Source organism: Toxorhynchites rutilus, chromosome 3, assembly GCF_029784135.1.
Source record: "Toxorhynchites rutilus septentrionalis strain SRP chromosome 3, ASM2978413v1, whole genome shotgun sequence".
NCBI classification, from domain to species: Eukaryota; Metazoa; Arthropoda; class Insecta; order Diptera; family Culicidae; genus Toxorhynchites; species Toxorhynchites rutilus.
The window spans coordinates 280,078,506-280,093,086 of record NC_073746.1 but is presented as its reverse complement, the minus strand read 5'-3'; the positions used below and the strand labels follow the sequence as shown (position 1 = coordinate 280,093,086).

General features: G+C 34.8%; 2 protein-coding genes across 7 annotated transcripts in view; one reads left to right on the top strand and one right to left on the bottom strand.

Annotated features, from left to right (window-relative positions):
* Window positions 1-14,581, top strand: part of LOC129776181 (uncharacterized) — a 445,403-nt gene that overhangs the window by 131,002 nt on the left and 299,820 nt on the right. The gene's annotated exons all lie outside the window — the stretch shown is intronic.
* The window catches only part of LOC129776180 (uncharacterized), a 338,043-nt gene that overhangs the window by 111,285 nt on the left and 212,177 nt on the right, over window positions 1-14,581 (bottom strand). For all 6 annotated transcript variants that reach the window (XM_055781657.1, XM_055781654.1, XM_055781658.1 and 3 more), the window contains one exon: window positions 920-997. The gene's annotated coding sequence lies outside the window, so the exon portion shown is untranslated. The remainder of the gene's footprint in view (window positions 1-919; window positions 998-14,581) is intronic.

Genomic DNA, 14,581 nt, shown 5'->3' with positions numbered 1-14,581 from the left:
CCTTATCCTCGTTAGATGGGGAATCCGCTCCCATTAAATTGACCTCAGAATAAATTTCATTACGAAACTATAAATTTAAAACTATAAATTTAAAAGAAAATTTGCGCTGCGGTGGCGTTAATACGTAAGTACGATTTTTTTCTTACTAATTCTTTTCACATTTTCAAGACATTTATGCATTTATTTTTTATGTTGAAATAATCTGCATAATTTTCGAAATATTACATATCTCGTGTTCATTTCCAAATGATCTCTTTTTCTTAAAGCATCATTTTCAATTTACAACTACTCATTACAATTTTCATTCTACTTCATATTTGTTCATGTTGTTTTGATTCAATCTTATTTATCTACAGGAGATTCGACAAAACTCATAATCTAATTTGTCGGAATTTTCTTCATTCGGGTTCGGGTAAATGGTGCATTCGGGTAAATGTCGCATTCGGGTATTTGTTACATTCGGGTGAATGTCCATTCTGGTGAATGTCGCATTTGGATAAATGTCCATTTGGATAAATGATGCATTCGGGTATTTGTTACATTCGGGTGAATGGCTCTTCGGTTACATCACCGGTGGATACTAACCCAAGCTGGGATCAAAACTATTTACTCCGGAACAGGAGCAGAAGCTTGTTCGTCGCCTGCTCGATCTTGAGAACCGTTCCTATGAGATCGTTATTATCGATATCCGTCGTCTGGCCTTTGAAGTGAAGTGTCCATTTAGTATAAGGATAGCCACTAAGTACTTCGAAATTATTGTAAAACGTTTTCATTCGTTTCTCTGAAGGTGGTCTTGAAAATATATAGAAATTCTTAGGGTTTCGGTTTTACCCTGATTTCATCTAACATTTTTCGCCGTATTAAATTAAGAGCCAAAGCACAGCTTGGAAGTATATGGTCCACTAGTAGAGAAACTCACCTTTCGGGTGCACCAGCCGATCAGAGACTAGACGTTGGAGCGAATCATTTGTGACGACAAACACGAGCGGAGATTAATCTGAAAATGAAAATAGAAACAATCAAAGGCAAGACATAAGTCAATGTTTCGGCGGAACTCTGAAAAAAGTAATAAGTTAGATACGATAAATATAAATATTGATACGGTCTTCCGATTTATTGCTCCTGCCAGTACTGTCGGATATGCGTTTGTTTGTGAGATGATTTAAACTCGCTTTTATGGACTCGTTTTATAAAGCAACTTCAAACATATGAAGGTCCCTCAAACTGGAGAATTCATTCATTCATTCAACATTGGGGAGAGTACGCGGAACTCGTGCTTTTTTGTATGATGTTTGTATGACATGATGGCGGAAATTATGGCATTGGTTAAAATTCGTTAGCGCTAACTCGTGAAGCGAAAATTTGCTTTACAATTAATGGAATTGATTCGTGACTTGCATCGAATTTCTTCTTATTAGTCATGAATCATGATTCAGTAAAAATCTGAAAAGGATGGTGTATGCTTATGTTGTTATGTATTTTCTTTTTAAATAAAATAATTTAAATAATACACCAGGAATGAAAGTCAAAGTTCTCCTTTTTTCGACGAAACACAATTTATAGATTCTTTTATGGATTCTTTTTCAATCAACCTTTTTTTTTGTTTCGACGAAAATCATTCGCCGATCCATATTCAATGATGATGATGATGAAGATCATTATCCGTATTGTCGTCTTTCGTGGAACATTTGCGAGTAATATCAACCAACTGGATATAATTGATGAAGAAGAGGCAGAGTTTGAAATCCCAAAGAATGACGAAATCGTTGGAAAAACGTAGTTGGCTCTAAAAAATAAACTAGTTATGAAAATTTGAACGGATCCGAAAAGAACCTTTAGTGTTCTCATTGATATTGGTGGTACTGGATCATAACTTTGGTGCTGTCGATAGTATTGCTGGATGATGGCTTTAGCGCTGGTGTTGGTGTTGCTGGTTTTGAATTTGATCGAATTCTGATAAGTTTTTATTTTATTTCTACACAATTTCTTTCAGCTTCTACTTCTGCCCCTTGATGTGTCTCTTTGTACTTCAATGTTCATTCGACAGGGATGTTTTGGTGATGATGATGATGATGATGATTTTTTGAATTATAAAGGCTTGGAAAAGAAGAATTTGGAAAAGTGAACCTAAACTCTAATCTCCTGGCCTTGAGAAAGGCCCTTGGGAAGTCCTCGTCGCCGCCGCCGATTGGTTGCTAAATGGATGACTGTTGATGGATGATGTTTTGGTGAGTGAGTGAGTGTTTGATTGTTGAAACTTCAAACTTTTGCAATTCATTCATCTCTAGCCTTGAAAAAGGCCAATTTAGATTTTTTTTTCGCCATATGGAATGGCTGCCTGAATTGTGATGATCGTCAATGACGTCGGACTTCTCGATTTAGTGTTGGGGAAACACTTTTTGGTCGAATTGGATGTGCACATCGAAACAGGTTTGACCTTCAGTTTTCAACCGAAGAACATAACTCTCACCGCATTAAAGTACCTTCTTCACACAAATTACCATGAGCTGTACCTTGACGTCGCTTTGAACCCGGAAACCATACGCGAAAATTGAATGATCGATCGGAAAAAGTCACCAAAAAGTCACCAGTAAGCCGTGGTTCTATAGAAGCGAACAAAATTGCATTAATCTGTGTGTTGGATCGACAATCCGAGAACGATTTACTACTTCTGTTTGGTAAACGGGACAATGAAAAAAGTTGTGGTTGTGCAGAGAAATTGAAACTCTTTGCTGCTGCTGTTTCTGTTATCACTGTTATTGGTGCTGCTGATGTTGTTTTGTATACCGTTCCTGTTGCCTGATGTTAACTACTTCCCGATGAAAAAAATGAATGATCGCTTCGCAACAGAGCACCGAATTTTATCCATATTGATTCACAAGCGAATCACACAGGGATGACGCAATGTTTCGCTTCTCTTCAGGCTTCCACTGTATCGAGCAAAACCGTTGTAAGTGACATGAGCATTAGGAACGAAAAGGAAAGCTCGCTAGCTAGTGCGTGTGGTGGCTCTGTTGTCTTATTTATTAATTCCCCTTGGATAGAATGATATGCACGGTGGATAGCTACGTTTGTTTTCGCAGTAGTATTGATGTACTAAAATTGTATTTCGTTGTTACTGTAGTCGCTCTTTTTGGTCGGTACAATTTTAGGCGCTTGGGCGAATCAAAACGTGGGACTTTGCACGTTTAGATAATGTTTCACATTTTACAATTACTAAATTGTATTCCGAGTTTTATTTTATCATTTTATCATTTTATCATTTTATCATTTTATCATTTTATCATTTTATCATTTTATCATATTATCATTTTATCATTTTATCATTTTATCATTTTGTCATTTTATCATTTTATCATTTTATCATTTTATCATTTTATCATTTTATCATTTTATCATTTTATCATTTTATCATTTTATCATTTTATCATTTTATCATTTTATCATTTTATCATTTTATCATTTTATCATTTTATCATTTTATCATTTTATCATTTTATCATTTTATCGTTTTATCATTTTATCATTTTATCATTTTATCATTTTATCGTTTTATCATTTTATCATTTTATCATTTTATCATTTTATCATTTTATCATTTTATCATTTTATCATTTTATCATTTTATCATTTTATCATTTTATCATTTTATCATTTTATCATTTTATCATTTTATCATTTTATCATTTTATCATTTTATCATTTTATCATTTTATCATTTTATCATTTTATCATTTTATCATTTTATCATTTTATCATTTTATCATTTTATCATTTTATCATTTTATCATTTTATCATTTTATCATTTTATCATTTTATCATTTTATCATTTTATCATTTTATCATTTTATCATTTTATCATTTTATCATTTTATCATTTTATCATTTTATCATTTTATCATTTTATCATTTTATCATTTTATCATTTTATCATTTTATCATTTTATCATTTTATCATTTTATCATTTTATCATTTTATCATTTTATCATTTTATCATTTTATCATTTTATCATTTTATCATTTTATCATTTTATCATTTTATCATTTTATCATTTTATCATTTTATCATTTTATCATTTTATCATTTTATCATTTTATCATTTTATCATTTTATCATTTTATCATTTTATCATTTTATCATTTTATCATTTTATCATTTTATCATTTTATCATTTTATCATTTTATCATTTTATCATTTTATCATTTTATCATTTTATCATTTTATCATTTTATCATTTTATCATTTTATCATTTTATCATTTTATCATTTTATCATTTTATCATTTTATCATTTTATCATTTTATCATTTTATCATTTTATCATTTTATCATTTTATCATTTTATCATTTTATCATTTTATCATTTTATCATTTTATCATTTTATCATTTTATCATTTTATCATTTTATCATTTTATCATTTTATCATTTTATCATTTTATCATTTTATCATTTTATCATTTTATCATTTTATCATTTTATCATTTTATCATTTTATCATTTTATCATTTTATCATTTTATCATTTTATCATTTTATCATTTTATCATTTTATCATTTTATCATTTTATCATTTTATCAATTTATCATTTCATCATTTTATCATTTTATCATTTTATCATTTTATCATTTTATCATTTTATCATTTTATCATTTTATCATTTTATCATTTTATCATTTTATCATTTTATCATTTTATCATTTTATCATTTTATCATTTTATCATTTTATCATTTTATCATTTTATCATTTTATCATTTTATCATTTTATCATTTTATCATTTTATCATTTTATCATTTTATCATTTTATCATTTTATCATTTCATCATTTTATCATTTTATCATTTTATCATTTTATCATTTTATCATTTTATCATTTTATCATTTTATCATTTTATCATTTTATCATTTTATCATTTTATCATTTTATCATTTTATCATTTTATCATTTTATCATTTTATCATTTTATCATTTTATCATTTTATCATTTTATCATTTTATCATTTTATCATTTTATCATTTTATCATACATTGATGTACAACTTCAATTTGCCCTTATTTTATGCGACGAATATTACATCTAGTAACCAGTAATAAGTCAGAAGCCTAGTTAGAAGCTCAACTAATTGAGACATTCATTTGAAACTGCGGCTCAAAATCACAATCGATTTGCTGTAATGGTCTCGCAACCAAACGTGATCTCTTTTCATTGTATTCTCCACGCAAATTAATTTCGTTTCTTGTCGCGATAGTAAAAATCTTACCCCCTGTAGCTTTCTAATGTGTCCTGTGACTTATTCAGTAGACAGGAGTCCCCACCTATTTCAATTTCGAGATTTAATGGGACCATAAAAGCCACCCATAGTCTTCCTTTCCAATCCCAGTATCTACAAGGGGGGAGTCTGTAACAGTGAGGGTACTGGTGGTGCTGGTGGAGTGGTTGTGGGAATTACTATGCTTTCGAGAATTGCACCATCCCGTGTTTTTCTTATCCTCCCGAACGAGGGTGGTATTGTAGCGGTGAATATAGAACCGAGCACCGAGGTGGTGGATTGTTCGCTTAAAATCCCTGCCACAGTGACATCCGCCGACTAAGGCGCTAATTACAGTTTATCGGTTCCAGTATTTCAGGTGCTCAGGGTGGTATGGTGTTGCCGCTTGGGAAATAGTGGGACAAAAATACCTCGCTCCGAAGAGCAGCACTTTGGCTTCGAGGAGTTGGAGTTTAATTTTCACACGAATGGTGTTTAATGTTAATTGCAACTGGTGTGACAAAAAATATGTGGTTTTCATTTGAATCGTCGTCTTGGTGCGTAATGAGGAAATATTTGAATTGGATTTGCAAGGAAGGATTATGTAAGAGCTCAGGTGATTCACGATGTAACGTCAGACACGCATTCTTGGACCAATGAGCTTAAGAATCATTAGTTTGTGTTTCGTGCAGACAATGTTGTGTAATATTTTCAAATCCTACTTACATCAACTTTTGCTTCCCGTCACATCCGTTGACAACCATTAATATCAGTCCTCTTCATTACAATGGCCGTTACGTCCTTACAAAACAAACCTTCGCAGCGGTAGTGTCCGTAGCGTAGAAAGTGATTCTCAAAGACAAGTCAATTCCTTGAAACGACGCTGCATATTTTCTGCAAGCTGAGGCTCCCAGCTTCCGGCTGTGTTCCGAAACACTCCCACACACAAACCGTTGATTGGATGTTTAATGGAAGATTGAAATTGATGGTTTCTTTCCCTTCGGTTCTTCGAGTGATCGGAATAATTAGGACAAACAAGGGAATGTTTCGCACGCGAAAGCTGGCAGGAAACAAACCGAACGCCGATTCCTGTAACAGATGAGCTCTTCCTGCGAACGGCTTCCTATCGCTCATCAACAAGACAATTAGACGTTGTCGGTTGGATTATTTTTGTGGAGGCAGTAAAGGATCCTTTTTCGAAAGCTGATTCCCATCGATCGATCACAACAGCTTTCGCTAAGAAGGGTGGGGTACGGTAAATTAGTCTGTTTACTGCGGATCCGGAAGTGTAATGGTGCCTTGTGGCGGTGCCGACAGGACCGTGCTAATAAATTGACAAATAGTCAGATAGGCGGACGGAAAAGTGCTCAGAGGCAACCATTTCCGTTCTCTTCGAATAAATATAATTAGAGGGAAAGAATACACGTGGCGACATTCAAACCGACTTTGAGAGCTCTCGAGGTAGCGGTAAGTGTCGTTCTAGTACGAGGGTCTGATTCTATGTGTGTAATTTTCCTGTCTTCGTCGTAATTGCCATCAGCGTTGAATGGAGTGTTCTGTTGAAACAGTTTTACCGTGAGCATCACATGGTTGGTCTTGAATAGTTTGCTCTATCATTCAAACAACAAGTTTTGTTTCGACAAAAAGCGACAATTTTCTAAAGAAGTGTGTATAAAAATATCCATCAACAACCCCAAAGATACATCCGGAATAAAAGTTTTTTTTTATTCACTGGGAGTCGTAAGCAGCTGCTGAATGTTACTGGCACCGATTGTATTTCTTTTTTATTAGGCTTATTTAGCGTGACTTTGAAAGGATAGCGTTTTCACCTCAAGCCATGAATAGGGAGAGGAAATGAGACCAATGACTGAAAGATTTCAGAATACGTAAATTTAGTAAGAAATCTTGTTTCACGAATTATGTGTCAATAATGATAAAAATGAATATAGGAATATGATTTAAGTTTCAATCAATATTTCATAATCCTGAAGAAAATTCTTGATGTTTACAATCGCTATAAACATTTTAATTTCAGTCGTGCCAATGAGCTGTCGACGTTTTGAAATTTCACGTTCGTTACTCAGTGCTCCCAGTAGTATTAGATTTTTTTTTCTTAGCGACAACTGTTACTTTCACCCCGAATGATACATACCCGCAACCATGCACAAGTGGTGGGATCGCTTTCAGTATAGTTTATGGGATACTTCGACCGCACGCCTTTTAGCCGATTGCTGTGCAGATCTGAAATGGAGCCATCGACCGCAATCTTCAATGTTCATAGCTCTTAATTTATGTTAGATCATATGTAGTTAACCTTTCGCATATCGATTCGATTACATTGGATTTTTTTTTACTCTACTACTACGAATCGAGGTGGATTTTCCTCCTACGTGTGGAATGTAGTAGCAAATGATGTCTGCTAACTAGCTCGATAGCACTTGTGGGTTCTTTTATGTGTTTTACTCTTTTATTGCAATTATACATTTACTGTCACATTCCATCGCTCCCTCTTAACAATTTCTGTGGCATCTGATAGAGGCACAATTTCCGTTGGTTCTCGCCCTCCGATAGATGTGCATTAATAGCTTTTACGGATTGGTTGTGCTTCATTAGCACTTTATGTTTCGCCCCTTCCCTCCTCCTGGGATATCCGATAACGTATGGGTTGGAATATCTGAGACCACGCTCCCCATCGTCAGTAACTATTGGCGGTAGTCATGGTAAAATTGCCTCCATATCAATGAATGGATCGCTTTCAAGGATGTTTGTGCGTCACGATTGTGAACGGGGCTGGATCACGAACGGGGTTCAGTGGCGCCATTGGGAGTCCTTTTTTTTGGTGCCGTAGCCTTAGAAGGAAAACAACTATGATTTATTCGAAATAATTTGCCGCCTCAAGAACAAAGAAGAAATTTTATATGGGACAAAACACGGATTGTCCTTGGTTTCTTGGTTAGCATCGATTCACACCACAAAATATCAGATTCCCCGCGGTTCGATCCGGGTGTTTTTTTATTCTGTCGTGCAATACATACCTAATTAATATTCAAAAGGGTTCCCCGTTCATCTCGGAAAGCTTGCTAATATGTTTATAGCGATACGCCTCATCGTTTCACACAGAACCTCATCCGCAATCGAGTCAAAAGTACTCCTCGGGGCAAAATCTGAACGGGAAAGGATCCCTTTTCGAAGCCATCCGAATGAAGCAGTAAACGTTTCAGTGTCCTTCTGCTCCGTTTCCTGATTCAATATAGGATGAAACTTCGATTAAAAAATCCAACCTCCTCCGTTTTGTCTGGCAGGCAAAAAAAAACTGTGGTGCTACCAGCGAATGATGAGGGCTACAAAAATTATCAGCGAACCCTAGCAGCTTCATGGGGAGATGAGCTGTTCTATCATCGTCTCCTTTTTCATCCATGTATTTCTGCACAGGAATAGCTATACATTGCCTGGCAACGTCTCTAAAGGATGGTGAATTTCTCTATGTTTTTTCTGTGTTTAGAATACAATACACTTATACATGCTCGACAAAACATTAGAGGAGTAAAGTGCGACACTGAATTTTGAAGCGAATTTCAAAATGTTGAAACTTTGTTATAAAGTTCGAGTCATTTAATATACACCAAACAGAACACTGAAGCAGAATCTAGTGGCCAAAAATCGAGCCCGGAATTTGTACAATATGCTTCTAATGAATGACGAAGCATGCATCCTCATGGACGATGAAACGTGCGTGAAGACGAATTATGGACAGCTTCCAGTACAAAAGTTCCTTAAAACCACTGGGCGAGATGATTTTTTTCCAGCTCGTTTATTTGTACGGCTCGATTGCGTTAGCTTCACAGGGCCGAAAATCGTTTAAATAATTTGTTGTTCATAAATAGTGTCTTAATATCTAATCTTAATCTTAATCTTAATTTTGATTTCTTAATGTTTGATAGCTAGTAGGATCGGACCGATTAATCAAAAAATATCTTAATAACCAGATTGTATATATTGAGATTAGTATTAAGATATTAGATTTCTTAATGTTTTATATCTAGTAGGATTGGACCGATTACGCGCGGTTTACTCGGGTTTAGTAGGGGTAACATTCTTGATGTAAGGATCAGTTGAGGCAGCATGGGAAAGAGGTAACTTTATCTCGTTAGAGGTTTTACGCCAGCACTATAACGATATGCGTTGTAACCAGGGTTGTCATCTGGTATTTGACTGATTGTCGAAGGTAAGCGACGATGAGACGAGGGATAAGATAGACACAAACTAATAAAACAGAAAAAAGGGAAATAAATTATTATACTACACATTCGAAGAAATGTATAAACAGACATAGAGTTCTTATAGGGACATAGGGTTGTCTTACTTGGGTCCCAAGAATATTCAAAAGGTGCCGGCGTCATTACATTGCCAAACTACGTGATCGATGTCATCGAAACCGTTTCCACACCGACATATATTGTTATCCACGATGCCCATTCTGTGGAGATGCGCATCTTGCGAGTAGTGGTTGAACATAAGTCTACTCATTATACGAATGAAGTCACGACTTACGTCCAAACCTTGCAATCGTGCTCCCGAAGAAAACTTTGGGATAATTGAATGTAACCACCGCCTAAGACTTCCAGTGACCCAACCGGCTTGCCAACTTAAGAGGGAACTCTGACGCAAGAATTGGAAAATCATCGTATGAAATCTGTCTATCAAACAATTTACCTTCCTGGGCACCCACCTTCGCTAGGGAGTCCGCCTTCTCATTGCCAGAAATTGATCCATACGAAGGTTATCTTATACGATCTTTTGATCAGTGTACTCATCTGCTGCATCACTTTTGTGAGGAAATAAGATGGGTGCCGACTAGTTTTAATCGATCGAAAAGCCTCAATTGAACTGAGGCTATCCGAGAAAATGAAGTAATGGTCTGCAGGCTTGTTGGAAATCATCCCCAATGCGAATTCTATTGCTGACAATTCAGCAACATAAACGGAAGAAGGTTTCTGCAGTTTACGGAAGGCGCAAGAGCTTTCATTAAAGACACCGAAGGCAGTGGACTCATTGAGGCGAGACCCGTCAGTAAAGTATCTTTTGGTGCAATTGACTTTTAAGTACTTTTTAGTCTCTTTTAGTAAAAATGTGAGGAATTATAATATGTCGAAGCTGATCTGGAATCCTAAGAATTGCTTGTTTCATCGACAGATCGGCGCGAGATCCCTAGCAAATTTAAATTTGTTTTTACCGATAAATTCGCAAGAAAACTTATGATCTGGCATGTAATTTGCAGCTACGGACAAAAAACAGGGTTTCATAACAAACAAGACAATGCACTTCAAAACGTACAAGTAGGAGAGCCTGGAAAAACGTATGTTTTCATACATTAACATTAAACCTACCAGAGGATCCAGAAGGTCGCTGTTGAAATTTCAATTAAAATTAATGAATTCCACTTTCTATATATATTTTTTTCACTCACTGCTCGACTTTTTCTATATTATAAAGCTGCTTATTTTTTCTCTTCCCCTTCTTGTTCTTCGTTTTTTCGTGGAAAACACATACACATACACACGAACGCTGTCTACAATGTCGTTTGACCGCTCTATAATATATGAGGACTAGCTGACCCGGCAAACGTTGTTCTGCCATAAATTATTTCTAGTGAATAAAACATAAATAATGTATTGTAAGTGTGCTTGAATGTTTGAACGATTTATAGAATCAATCGAATGTGATTGATAGAAAACAACGAATGAAACTGATTGGACAAAAGCTTCTATTATGTTTCTTGATTCAATGTGACATGTTTGAAATGTTAAGAGCAGAATTAAATGTTAAAAGCAAAAATAAATATATTGTTGTCGTGTAGAAAAATAGAATAAAGAAAATCAATACTCATTTCGTTCAATTGCTGTATTATAGGTAGAAAATAAGCGCTTGCCATTTTCAAGATGAAATTTATAACTGCAGGGTTCAGTTCATGAATTGGGAAACCAAAGATACGCCAGACAACTTCAATGGAGCTGATGTATTGCTATTTAATGAGCTATTTAAAACCGCATTATTTCATTCAATTCAATTCACATTCAATCGAGCAGTATTCAAATCAGTATTCTGAATTTGAAAAACAGTGTTGTTTCTCTTATTCACGGACTTGCAAGTGTATTTATTGCTCCTCACCGATCTGCAGAACTAAACAATCATATGAGCATTGAATGTTTTGCTCAGCTGAGGCGAATATCTTCTTTGATATATTGAATATCCTACGCTTGTGATCGTATCGTTAATTAAACCTCTAGTAACGCTTTGTACATATTCCATCTGCCATGTGATGCGATAAAAGTTTCAGATCACCGCATGGGCCATGAACCATGCTGATGGTAACTGTCTCGAACAGTTACTCATATTCCTGAATCAATCAAATGGATCAATCAACCTTGCCTTGTTGCAAAACAGACTTCAGAATAATTCATCCGTATTCGTGGAGCAATTTACTCCCTGCCAGATTGGCAGGCCCAAAAGCAAATTGAAATTGTTATAGTTTGAATGAAAATTAATACTCGATGTCGTTTGAATATTTAGAAAAAGTAATGTCATGACAATGCATGGCGTTTTGACCTGACAATAGCAAACACTGTGTCGGCTTTGCTCATGATAGCGTCTCGCAAGTGAGTGTATTCTTCCTCACGCCGCTTTTGTTGTTGGGTCGCAGTCGTTCGAGCCTTCATGACGGCCATAAACTGTTTCACAGCCCACGACATCGTAAAATGGCATTGTCTCGATCATAATCGAATTGAATCCTTACCTCATACGAGGTAAGTTCGGTGTTCTGACAGTGATGTGGTGCGATAAACAGGAGAGGCCAGAATATGTATTTTTTGTTATTTCTTTAAATGCCTAAAGAAGCCTTATTCACTGCTCCATAAAGCACCACTATTGTGTCGTCAAATGAGTGAGTATGTGCCCTCTCTCAGATTACCATTTTTGAAGACAGGTTTTTAATCTAGTATGAAAATAATTGATTCATGTTCTTTCCTTATTTAAATTCGTAGTACTTTCTTTTACTCGACTAGTATTAAAATTATTTCAATATATCCATAAAGATTTCATCATTGTAGTAGAAAATGCTTATCAGAAAAAGGTCTATTCAAGATTCTTTGCAGGAAACTTAATACTCTATTAAAGGATATTCATTCTAAACGGAAAATTTAACCATTGTCATTATTTTTGTGTAAAAATGTGTTTATTTGTCTCTAAAATGTAATACTTTATTTACTTCATGACGAATGCAGTTTCTACCAGCTCCCTATTCGCAAATATTCCAACAATTTTGGGGAAGGAAGACACGTGGATGTGCTCGGTACGGTGGTTCGTTTTTTTCAGAATCTAGATCTGATCTGGCTGAAATTGACATGTAAAAATGTAAAAAAATATCTTAATAGTTACGTAGCGGTTTTGGGAAATTCGAAAAATCGCGATCACCTGAATAAAAAATTGGCTGTTTTATCAACAAAAGTCACTATTCAAAAGATCATGAAAAATTTAAAAAATTAGATATAAAAAACAGCTACGTAACAATTTAAATAATTCATTTTTTCATGTCAATTTCAGCCAGATTGGTCCACTAGATTTTGCGATAAATGTTCCACCAGTTTTAGAGAAAGCATCCACGCACCTAGCTGCCAACAACACAATAATCACTATATTGGCTTCCGAAGAATAAAAATACATCTTCGAATGAACCCTTACCAACCACCAAAATGTCCCAACACTCAACTTTAATACTAACTTTCGAATAAAAATCCGCTATTTTTTGACCTTCCACAGTTGGGACTCCCTTTGAGACAAAGCGTAAAAAGTGTGACAATCAATAATTTTTTCAAAGCCGAAAAAACGAATATTATTATCACCTGAAAACTATTTTGTGTAGCATTATCTATCGTAATTTTCATATTATTTATGTTCTACGTGAAAAAATAAAACATTTATTTGAAAAGCGTTCATTTATCACCATCGGTAGAAATAGGTATATATGAAAGATTTAGTGTTAAAGCTCACAACCAAGCAAACCATTTGTCATGACAATTGTCATGCGTAAATGCGAAAACAGAATAGAAACATACGGTATGAGGCATGATGTCGACGCCAACCTATCTCAGTTTCTATTCTGTTTTCGCATTTTCGCATGACAATTGTCATGACAAATGGTTTGCTTGCTCACAACGAACCTGTAAAGTTTTGGCATAATTTGGAAAGCTGTCACTACAGCGGAGAACTACTACAGTGGTATCAAGACAAAGCGGTCAAAGACATAGGAGATCAATCAAACCAACTGTCCTTAATTCTGCTCAATTGAGAAATATTGGGGAGTTGTCAAGCAGAAGTTGAAGAAGAGTGGAAAGGGAAAGATATGAAGAGATGGTGGAAAAAAACTGCCGTTCGTGTTAACCAACAGAGTGTTCATAATGTGATGAATGGTTTTTAAAAAATCGAGCTACCAGGTATACAGGGTAACTTCGATATAACGTACATTTTACTTTCAAATTTGTACGTTGTATCCAATTGTACGTTACATCGAAGCATAATAAAGGACTCACAAACATGGCCTAAAATACATGATTACTGTGTTACTGTTTTAGTAAAGTTAATGAATAAATTCAATTAGAAGACGAAGCCAGTCTTTCTCATGATGTTTCCCTTTGTACTGTTGATTAAAGCTTGATTCATTTAGAATCCGAAATCACAAAACAGTTATACTTCGGGATTGGTTAAAGGTACAAAACAAGATTTAGTATCAAAATACAGATAATTTATTGTTCTTTCAGAAAAAAAATATTCAAAAAATTATTCCTTTGGACTTTGATAATGTGTACGTTATATCGAGTGACGTTAGTTTCCCTGTATAACTATGAAACCGGAATTTGGCAACAAATGGTTCTAACTGTTAATGTAATCCTCATCATTCGAAACATTATCTTGTTTTAATACCTAGGAATGGATTCTAACTGAAAAGAAAACGAGTTTCACTCTGTAACATAAATTTGAAGAGCTCTCAATATGTCGACTTCTGTGGATAATATTGGGTATTCAACCTAATTCGTTCTGTTTACACAAGATAGCGCAAGGTGCTCTAAAAGTGATTTTTGCTGAATCGTGAAATGTCGACATACGACAACCAAATATTGTTTACAAGTCTTTGACAAGTTCAATTTCTACTGCGTCAAAAATGTCGAATTTCGTTGCAAAGAAGCAACAAGTTGCGGGAAGTTTTAATTTCCTGTTTTCGAAGAAAAGTGCGCTTCAGCCGCACGAATGCTTGTGAAAGTTTATGGAGACCG